Source organism: Coturnix japonica, chromosome 6, assembly GCF_054131305.1.
Source record: "Coturnix japonica strain WE chromosome 6, WE-NBRP24, whole genome shotgun sequence".
Taxonomy (NCBI): domain Eukaryota; kingdom Metazoa; phylum Chordata; class Aves; order Galliformes; family Phasianidae; genus Coturnix; species Coturnix japonica.
The window spans coordinates 22,447,007-22,457,324 of NC_140668.1; the positions used below are offsets into that span (position 1 = coordinate 22,447,007).

The 10,318-nt window shown below is 52.0% G+C and overlaps 1 long non-coding RNA gene across 2 annotated transcripts; it reads right to left on the reverse strand.

The window, feature by feature from the left end:
• Window positions 1–349: 349 nt before the first annotated feature.
• LOC146760505 (uncharacterized) lies at window positions 350–8,796 on the reverse strand. 2 transcript variants are annotated; one of them, XR_014947434.1, is made up of 4 exons: window positions 7,533–8,796; window positions 6,454–6,616; window positions 1,272–1,524; window positions 350–911 (listed from the first exon to the last, which is right to left on the reverse strand). It is a non-coding gene; the product is annotated as an uncharacterized LOC146760505 (long non-coding RNA). The 2 variants fall into 2 exon arrangements; XR_014947433.1 differs by lacking the exon at window positions 350–911 and having other exon boundaries at window positions 1,009–1,524.
• Between the last annotated feature and the right edge of the window lie 1,522 nt (window positions 8,797–10,318).

Below are 10,318 nucleotides of genomic sequence, written 5' to 3' on the forward strand. Positions count from 1 at the left end.
GGGCAAACAGCAACACACGGTGCATCCATCAGAAGCTGAAAGAGCCCTCAGGGAAGAGAGGCCAACTCAAGGGGCTGAGCACGGGACACCCTTCTTCCTGCCGGGCTGCTTCCCCTCCTCTGGTTTCTTTCTGTCAGTCCTCAGAGAGCAAGGAGATGCTGACAGCCTGTCACCAGCACTTACGGGTTGGCTGAAAGGCCACAGGTTGGGAAGACCAACAAGGAAACGGGGGAAAACCTGCACTGCACCATGTCAAGGGAGAGACGTGAAGCCGACCGCTTCATCGCCCTGCGATTGCCAGCCCGAGCGAGGGACGTTCTGACCAGCTACTGAAAGAGGCAGCACCAGGTTTAGAAAGTTCGCTTCAATTTTATTGCGTACAAGAAGATTTGGCTTCTATTTATTGCCCCGCCCACACCCCAAAATGAAACCCCAGTGCCCAGGATTGCCGCTTAGCAATCAGTCACTCAGCCTCCAGTCAGACCCAAGGAGAAGCCAAACCCCGGGGCTACGTCACCTCCTCCCTCTCCAGTCCCAGCCAGCCCTATTTCAACCTAACCCTACACCAGGCCTGGACCTCAAGAGACACACCCTGAAGGAACGCAGCGTCTCCAGCTCTTGCCATACACCAAGTCCTGCCTATGTGAAGCCCTCATTGCTTCTAACGCAGCACAAGTCCTTCCTGTCCAGTTCACTTCCATCATCTCCACCGTCCATGACAGGGAAAGCACGGCTGTGCCAGTAAACTGGGCTGTTGAGTCAGCAGCTCTTGGTGCCACCTCCGAGGAAGCGTTGCAGGTGGTTCTGCTGTCCTTTGTAGCTTCTTGCTCAAGCCCTCATCGTTGCTTTCTGCTTTCCTTCTCGGCTTTCTTCCTCAGCTGAGTAGCGCTTGCCTTGCCTCGGCAAGCTTGCTGCAAGAGGGAAAAAAGAGGCACTATTTCACTCACGCACGCTGCCAGCACAGTCTGACTTAGAGAGCTGCTCGCAAGATATCCCTGGGCTACAAACCCAAGAACAAGGAAGGACACAAAAGTCACATCTGCATTGTCTGTTACCGCATGCCAAGGAAGAGTCCTCACACTCGAGCACTGCCCCACTTGCAGCTGAGGGGAGGAGGAGCTGGAAAGGACAGGTGGACAGAAAAGAAGGGAAAAGCTGAAGAGGCGAGAATCAACTTCTCCCCGAGGCAGATCACACCTTTGTGGCCACTCTTTTAGGAATGCTCACCATTCCTAATCCTAGCGTTAGCAAGATGAAAATTCACCACCTACCTTTCCACGCTCCTCGCGTACGCACTGAGGGCCGTGCCGTGGCTGTGCTGCACAACACCAGCGACTGAAAGAAAGCACGCAGAGAGCGGATCTGTTGCAGACAGTGCCAGGAGCTGTGCTTGAACAACGCTTTCGGTAAGGCACTCCTACCTTGCAATGGCCACACTTTGGGAGCTCTGGGACACAGCCACGTGTTGCTCTCCTGAGTCCCAGCTCCATTTCTCAGCCCACTCACGCTCTGCTCCTCCATGTTCTGCAAAGGAAAAGTCCCAAGAGGGAAATTCAGTTCATCGCAGATGTCATCAAACTGTCAGGGCAGTCGCACTCATTGCTCGGGGTGAGCAACCAGCTGCATGCTTACCCAAGGAGCAGCGGTTACTTTTACTTGAGTGTAACAGCCAATGCCTGACTGCAAGTACGAACACTAACCTATGCCTAACTCTAAAATAACAACAGAAACCTATACCTAACTCTAAAATAACAACAAAAACCTATACCTAACTCTAAAATAACAACAAAAACCTATACCTAACCCTAAAGAACAAACAGGAACCTATGCCTAACTCTAAAAAACGAACAGGAACCTATCCCTAACACTAAAACTAAACTGAACACTAACACTAACCTAACACAACCATCAAAACAAAGAACATAACAAACACCTAACCTAACAGGGGGAAGATGGAACTGGGGGCCCACAGAACCAGAGGAGCAACAAGGTGGAGGAGCAGAAGATGTTAAATAATGCCACCCAGCTAATGCTGGGGGCAGGGGCCGCGCAGCAGGAAAGGAGCCGAGTGCCTGGACCAGTGATGGTGAAGCTGTGACCATGCCAACGCGGGGCCTGGCACGGTGGTGTGGTGCCAGGCCAGCTATGCCGCGGGCGGATCCACGTCCATGGGCTCCTCTGGAGGGGGATCCACCTCCATCGGTTCCTCCGGAGGGGGATCCACCTCCATCGGTTCCTCCGGAGGGGGATCCACCTCCATCGGTTCCTCCGGAGGGGGATCCACCTCCATAGGCTCCACATGGGTGGTGGTCACAGGGCTGGTCCAGGCATGATGGATAATGGCTCTCTTACCCCTCCTCTGCCTGATGGTCATGGCGGGCCCCCTCCTCCTTCTGACTCCTAGGGCCCCCAGCTCCATCCTCCCACCAGAAACTTCAACCCTCGCCCTCTTTGCAGCAGGCATGGCTGTTAACTGCCACAACTGTCAGAGGCATGCGGCAACGGTGACCATGGTGACATGGAGAGGGTTCTAAAATGGCGGCCGCACTGCTGGCACTGGAGTTCCACATAGGATGAGGAGGGGGCTGGAGGGCAGGGCATGGTACGGGAGCTACAAGGTGCTCCCTGTGCCCAGCGGGCAGCCCTTCTCTCTGGCCAGCAAGAGGGCACAGACGAGCCGGCCCCAAGTAAAGGGCCCTCGGCCTCCTTCACCCTCCTTCACCCTCCCCCTTCTTCCACAAGGGAATCTTTTTGGGCTGCCATACTGTTGTGGTTTTGTATTTTTTTCTATTGGTATTTCACATCATAACATCATCTGGAGATCATAGATTGATCAGTCAATCATATTGATCTAGATAAGTCCGTGACACAGACGCAGCACGCAGCAGCTCCTGATGGGGCTCCTGAGCTGAGCACCAACAACGGCAGGCTCCAAAGGGGACCTGACTACGCCTGCCTCCTGGGACACACAAGCTCTGCTTTCCATAGTCGCACCCAGCGCCTCTCCTTGTGCGGCACCTCGGCGGATTCAACCCTTACCTACAATTAAGACCTCTGACTGAATTGGAATTCCAGTCACTCTGATTACACCCCACATCCCTGCTGCAGGCCCTCCCACATGCCCACGTGCTGCACCCAGCCACACCGGCTGCCACAGCCCCGCAGCCAGGCGGGGGTTGGTGCTTCATGATCCTTGAGGTCCCTTCCAACCCGGGTCATTCTGTGATTCTGTGATCGGGTTGAAGGGGCTGGCACTGCCCTGAAGGTGAGCGAGAGAAGTTGGCAAAGGAAGGGTGAGTGGCGGGATCCGAGGAGGGCGTTTTGTGTTTGTGTGCGTGTCTGTTGTTTGCCTGATGTGTTTGTGTGCGTTGTTGTTTCAGGTGTCTGAGTGAGGACTCCCTGTGGGAACTGGCAGCAAGCAAAGGAATGGATCGACGGGCCTGGCCGCCGTGTTGGACTGCGGCTGTGGAGCCAACGAAGGTGTGTCCAGTGTCCTTCCTTACATCATTGACTATGTATGAGGTGTACCTATATCTGTGTAACCATTTTACAAGTCAGGGTGCAGGTTTTTGGTGGGGTCCTGACAGTTCCTCAGCTAGAACCCTCTTACCCCTTTGAGACAAGCCGCTTCCGTCTGTAGCTGTCATGCCAGGAGCCAAATAAATTGCCCCATGGTGAAAAACACCAAGACTCCTATGTCTGCACCGACTCTTTAACCATTTGTTTAAGAGGTGGGTTTTTAGGTCCAACTCAGTATCCCTCCCTGCCACTGAAAGTACAGATGCAATAACCACCCGCACACCTGTTCCTTCGATTACCCGCCCCAGTCCCCTGAAATCATCTTTGATAGCCTTCAGGCTTTTTTTACTAACTTCTTCACTGCCAGCCTGAACTATCAGCAGGGGATAGTAGACAGAAGGGCAGATCAGACTGGGAAGTCTCCCAGCAATGTCCCTGACCCGTGCCCAGGGGAGGGAGCACACCTCCCTGCGGGTAGGGTCGGGCCAGCATATAGGGCCTTCCATTCCTCGCCAGTAGGGTTGTGCGCCCATGATGGCAGTAATGAACAAACTGCTGCATCACAAAGATCTTGGCCTGATTAGAAATCTTTGAGTAATGCTGTTACAGCAGACAGAATGTGATAAGCGCAAGTAGTCTCCTGCACTTCGCATCCTTGCTACTTTGTTCTGGGTGTTGTCACTGAGCAGCGTCTAACACAAATTCTGCCCCGGTCAGCTGGCTGCCTGAGCTTGAGCCCTGATGGCAACACTGTGTGCTTACCCAGGAGCAGCGGTTACTTTTACTTGAGTGTAGCAGCCAATGCCTGACTGTAAGTACGAACACTAACCTATGCCTAACTCTAAAATAACAACAGAAACCTATACCTAACCCTAAAGAACAAACAGGAACCTATGCCTAACTCTAAAGAACAAACAGGAACCTATCCCTAACGCTAAAACTAAACTGAACACTAACACTAACCTAACACAACCATCAAAACAAAGAACAGAGCAAACACCTAACTACAACAGGGGGAAGAAGGAACTGGGGGCCCACAGAACCGGAGGAGCAACGAGGTGGAGGAGAAGAAGATGTTAAATAATGCCACCCAGCTCATGCTGGGGGCAGGGGCCACGCAGCAGGAAAGGAGCCGAGTGCCTGGACCAGCGATGGTGAAGCTGTGACCATGCCAACGGTCATGACCATGACCACGGTGGTGTGGTGCCAGGCCAGCTATGCCGCGGGCGGATCCACGTCCATGGGCTCCTCTGGAGGGGGATCCACCTCCATCGGTTCCTCCGGAGGGGGATCCACCTCCATTGGCTCCACATGGGTGGTGGTCACAGGGCTGGTCCAGGCATGATGGAAACGGGCTCCTTTCCCCCTCCTCCATTTGATGGTTATGGCGGGCACCCTCCTCCTCTTCGGTTCTGGGGCCCCCAGCTCCTTCTCCCACTTAAATCCTCACTACATTCCTCTCGCCCTCGCTTCGTGCTGGACATGGCTGCTACCTGCCCAGCACTCTCAGAGGTGAGTGAGTCGGGTGGAGCCGCAGCAACCAAGGTGACAGCTGTGACATGGGGAAGATTCCAAAATGGCACCTGTGCTGCTGGGAGTGGTGTTCCGCATAGGATGAGGAGGGGGCTGGAGGGCAGGGCACGGCACGGGAGCTACAAGGCACTCACTGTGTCCAGCGGGCAGCCCTTCTCTCCGGCCAGCAAGAGGGCACAGAGAGCTGGCCCCGAGAAAAGGGCCCTCGGCCTCCTTCACCCTCCCCCTCCTTTCATAAGGGAATCCCCACTTTGGGCTGGGCACCCACATGGAATCATTGAAACTACAACCTACTACTTTGCTTCTACAGCAAGACTATTGTACTGAAATACTACTGTACTTAAAAGCACCTGCAATCACACTACACTCGTTTTTAATATTAAACTCTCAAACTTTCATAGCAAATAATAACATCCGCTCACAAAGAAAATGTGGAGAGGCCACAAAAGAGAAATACCACTCATGAAAACATTTGTATTTAGACATTCAAACTAACAACGTACTTTGTCTTTACCTAACCGTACCATTCTGTGCTAGAAATACGATGTTTTGCTGTAGAGTATAACTTGGAGAACCCAAAAGCAGCTAAAACCTGCTCCACTCAGTAATTTGACCATCCGCTGATATTTGGTTCTTTGCTCCCTTGCTTTCTAGTTGCTCACTCTTTAGACACACGCAAATCACATTGTCAAGGACTACAAAAACACTGTTAGCCAAAAAATTTATGCTGGCAGAATCTTAACGTTAGAAACGTGTAAATTGGTTGCAAAGAAGAAAGTGAAGACCAACACAGTAACCAAATACTAACTGATACATAAGGCTTCTCTCACACATCCTGACAACAGAACCGCCAGCCTTAATGAACTTTGCTCTTCAGACACTGACTGAAATGCAAGTATTACCTTGTCATGGTTTAATAATTTTGTAATTTTGCTATCAGTATTCCACATCATAACATCATATAAAGCATGAATAATTTTACTGAATCTGCAACTTACAGAAGAAGACTACATCTCCCAGAGAACAACACGAGGTCACGGGACCTGGACACTATATTAACTCTGTCGCAGGCTAGACTGACGTCTTTCGAGTTCTGGCGTTCAGGGGAGTGTGTGGGAGCCTTCACCGTTTCGCCTAGATTTACAGTAGGCCTCTCGGTTTCGGGACTCATTCTCTCTCCTATTTTGCTTGATTCGTTAGCTCAATTTTCAATTATATTGTATTATACTGTGTTATCCTGTATTTCGATATAGTAATTGAGTAAATAAGTGTGCCTTTTTAGATTGTTGCTGCTGTTTTCTTTTCCTAATTAACTTTTTTTCCTTTCGGCCTAGGGCCCCTGCTGGGCCCACAGTCCCTGTCACGGACGCAGGTGGATTTTTAGTTTAAACCGTGACATACCTGTAGCAGCCTGGATCTGGCAATAGTCAAAGAATCCTTTACGTCCAGCTCCTTAGCATCAAAAGACCACAGATACTGCTGGGGCAGAATTTCATTGAAGCCTTCAAAAGAAGCTTGTGTCTGTTCCTCAGTGCCTCGGGAAAGTCTCCATTCTGCTACCAGCCTGGAAAAGACACAGAAGGATCATTTAAAACAGGCTACGCTAACCCAAGTTCATCTTTGTTAGTTTGTTTTGAAATGAACCGTAAGCTGTGTTAAGAAAAATGATGGAAAGTGCTGGGGATAGAGCACTGTGTAACTGTATTCTAATTGTATTCCCAACCTTCACCCTGCGCAAACAATTTTAAGTTAAAACCCTATGTTTCCAACCACTCAACTGCAGAAAGCATTTTAGGCTCCAGCAGAAGGCAGCATCTACTCACTGATGATATTAATGAGAGCACAGGAGTCCCTTGCTGTTCGGAGGAAGAAAAAAATGCAGAGCTGTGTTCATCTAATATGTTCCATATTTGTTTCTGTCAATCACGAAACTTTGCTCTGTGGTAGAAACTCCACTCTCCATTAAGAAAAGGGAGAAAAGCAGGCAGGAGACCCAAAGAACCTGAACCCAGGGAGAAGCAGATATTATGCTGAATTCAAGCCTAACCTGTCAGGAGAACTGGAATCGAAAGGAGAGAACGCAACACAGGACACAGAGTGTGACAAAAGAACATTGCTTAAGCTGCAATCTGAGCTCTGCCCGGCTTCCTCAAAACCAGAAGAGAACGGTCTTCTGCAGGTACTCCCTCCTCTCCATCCCAGTGAGTATTTGGCACAACTGCCAATGCCAATACGTTCCTTCTGCAAATGTCACCGTTTCTGTGAAACCTTTCCAGATGACTCGTGACTAAAGCAATTTCTACTCCCTCATTCCTCAAAACCTTCCCACACTAAAGCCTTCACAGATCAGATGGTAAGAAAGAGGGAATTCTACGGCCACAGCAATAAAGCGCGCAGAAAGCCCATCTGTTGCAGACAGAGGAGTGAGCCGTGCTTAACCAACACTGCTTCAGCGCACGCTTACAGTAAGGCACACCTACCTTGCGCTGGCCACGCACGAAGCTCGTGACGCAGCTCCAGGCGGCTCTCCTGGGGCCCAGCTTCATTTCACGGCCACTCACGCTCTGCTGCTGGACATTCTGCAACGGAAAAGCCACCGGATGCAAATCCCATCCCTCGCAGATGGCATCAGACCTCCGCTCTCATGGCAGTCACCACCGCCCTGCCCTGGGCAGCGCTTCCACTGCCCTTGCTCCTGCCACAAGACACCAACGTCTGCTTCTGACGCGGCTCCACCATGGGATCCTGTATGCAATAGAGAAACACACGGAGGCTGCCAGCCACTGCAACACGCGCGCTGTGAAACCCCTGGCACTGCTGAGTCCCAAGAGCAGAGGAGAGAAGCGTTTGCCTGCCATGGACGGGCTGCGGCGGGATTGAATCCTGCCTTCGAATCGGGACACCCCCAGGGAGAGCCTCCCTGGGGACCCAAAGACTGAAATGGAGGCAAGGTAACACTTTGCTATAGAAAGGGAAAGGGGAACTTCACAGAATCCGAGACAAAGGGTAACTGCAGATAGTTTACATTTAAAAGTGCAGGGATAGGGGGAATTACAGACACTTAGTCAAAATAAAACCAGAGAAGAGGGCAATAAAGATAAGAAGAAATTGTCCGGAGACCTCTGACAAGAAGAAGGATTAGATACCCCCGGGCAAGATGATGCTGACATGGGAGAACGATACCAGCAGATAACACCAAGAAGAAAACAGAAGAAGAATTTCACCCCAAAACAACGGCAAGGGTCGCGGGGAACGGGGTCCTAGGGAATGTAATGAATATGTAATCAAACTGAGGAGGAGACTATTGATTACGTATTAGCTTAACCTATATCTGTAACACACTTTTCTCCTTACGGTGTGCAAGTTTGGTGGAGCTCTCCCGCTTGCACCCGGCGCTGCGCAACGCTGGAATAAACATACCTGCTTTAGAACCCATCTTTGGGTTATAGAGTTTGATTCCGCAAGTCATCTTCCTGCCGCACAGCCCAGCACGGCCGGAGCCGCACCACACGATCCGGGCCGGGGCCGGCTCAGGCTCTGCCTCCAGGCTTTTGGGGCCGGCCGGGTGACTCCGCAGCACAGCGAGACCGTGGAGCCGCCCGGGAGCCGCCTCTGGGTGCCGGCAGCGCCGCGAGCTCCTCCCCCGACAGCCCCTCCGTGCCCCCGCACCGAGGCCCGACCCCGTTCGCAGCACAGAGCCCGCTCCTCCCGGCCCCGCTCATGGCCGCCATGCCGCCATGGCCCGGAAGTGCTCTCCGCCGCCTGCAGGAAGCACTTCCTGTCACTGGCACTGGCACTGTCACGTGGCTCAGGCCGGGCTGGGGCCTGTTGGGGGGGGGCGGCTGCCGGAAAAGGACCCAAAATTCACGTCTCATTTCGTGTCTTTCCTCTCGCTTTCCTTCCTTTACCTTCCCCTTCCCTTCCTTCCTTCCTTCCTCGCCCTCGTCCCCTTCCCTTCACCACCTCCCTGTGTCCATTCCAGTGCCTGGCCACCCTTTCTGAGCAGTAATACCTCGTAGTGTCCAGCCTGAATCTCCCCTGTCGCAGCTTGAAGCCATTCCCTCTGGTCCTATCATTAATGACACGAGAGAAGAGGCCGAGCCCCAGCTCACTACAGCCTCCCTTCAGGAAGTTAGAGAGAGCAATGAGGTCTCCCCTGAGCCTCCTCTTCTCCAGGCTGAACAATCCCAGCTCCCTCAGCCGCTCCTCATACGGCCTGTGCTCCAGACCCCTCACCAGCTTTGTTGCCCTCCTCTGAACGCGTTCCAGGGCCTCGATGTCTTTCTTGCACTGAGGGGCCCAAAACTGAACACAGCACTCGAGCTGCGGCCTCATCAGTGCTGAGAACAGGGGGACAATCACCTCTCTGCTCCTGCTGGCAACACTGTTTCCCATGCAGGCCAGGATGCCCTCGGCCTTCTTATTATACAGCAAAGGAATCCCCTGAAAAGGAAACCACAATATCTGGCAACATGAAACAAAGTTCTGATTCGTAAAAGACTGGCAGCAAGGCCTGAATCTCTTGTGTCATCTGCTCTTGATGTATCACATTAGCACTAGGTGGAATGCAGAAGCTTCCTGAGACGTGATAATCAAAACCTAGTCCAATGCCTTTAAAAAAGCCTTTAAGAGATTACTCCTCCTTGTCTGCTTAAAATAAACTTAGGTAATACAAAAGGTTGGAAAATTTTTGGACAACTCCCCAGGGCCGGGCTTTGGAAGGCCGTATTGACGAGAGTCAATCAAGCTCCGGCTGCAGGCGTATATGTGTGTGCCAGTTCTTTAACACAGTAGAAATCACAACTTGCTGCATGATCAAAATTCTACATGTGCTACTCCTGAACCCCAATGACTTCCAACGGTGTTAAATTACCCCTTGATCTCAAAGCAGAACAAAACAACAAAATGCCACACCAATAGTGAATACATAAAAACAAACAACTCCTTGGGCCTCAAGGGGAGGCTGATGCACAGGCCACGGCTGCCAGCGTGCAGCTGGGCTTCCCAGGGCAAACAGCAACACACGGTGCATCCATCAGAAGCTGAAAGAGCCCTCAGGGAAGAGAGGCCAACTCAAGGGGCTGAGCACGGGACACCCTTCTTCCTGCCGGGCTGCTTCCCCTCCTCTGGTTTCTTTCTGTCAGTCCTCAGAGAGCAAGGAGATGCTCACAGCCTGTCACCAGCACTTACGGGTTGGCTGAAAGGCCACAGGTTGGGAAGACCAACAAGGAAACGGGGGAAAACCTGCACTGCACCATGTCAAGGG